The sequence below is a fragment of the Penaeus monodon genome, chromosome 27 (genome assembly GCF_015228065.2).
Source record: "Penaeus monodon isolate SGIC_2016 chromosome 27, NSTDA_Pmon_1, whole genome shotgun sequence".
NCBI classification, from domain to species: Eukaryota; Metazoa; Arthropoda; class Malacostraca; order Decapoda; family Penaeidae; genus Penaeus; species Penaeus monodon.
Window position 1 is genome coordinate 36,660,300 of NC_051412.1, and position 268 is coordinate 36,660,567.

Sequence of the window (268 nt, forward strand, 5' to 3'; positions counted from 1 at the left end):
ACCTTCTAGTTCACCTTCGATCCTCGTCTCCTTTAGATTTTTACGTTTCTTCAATCCATTTTCTCCCGTTTGTTTTTTTCCCAGTTGTTTCTTATCCTGGAGATTAATTTGGTACTAGTTCACCCTGCAAACAGCACCCATTTCACGCCATAAAGAATGGTATAGCAGAATTATACACCAGACACACACACAATCAATTGTTCACTTTCGGTATTATCGACTTTCTGACGGACCAAAAATTGATAGGGCCAATTAAAACATTGGTATA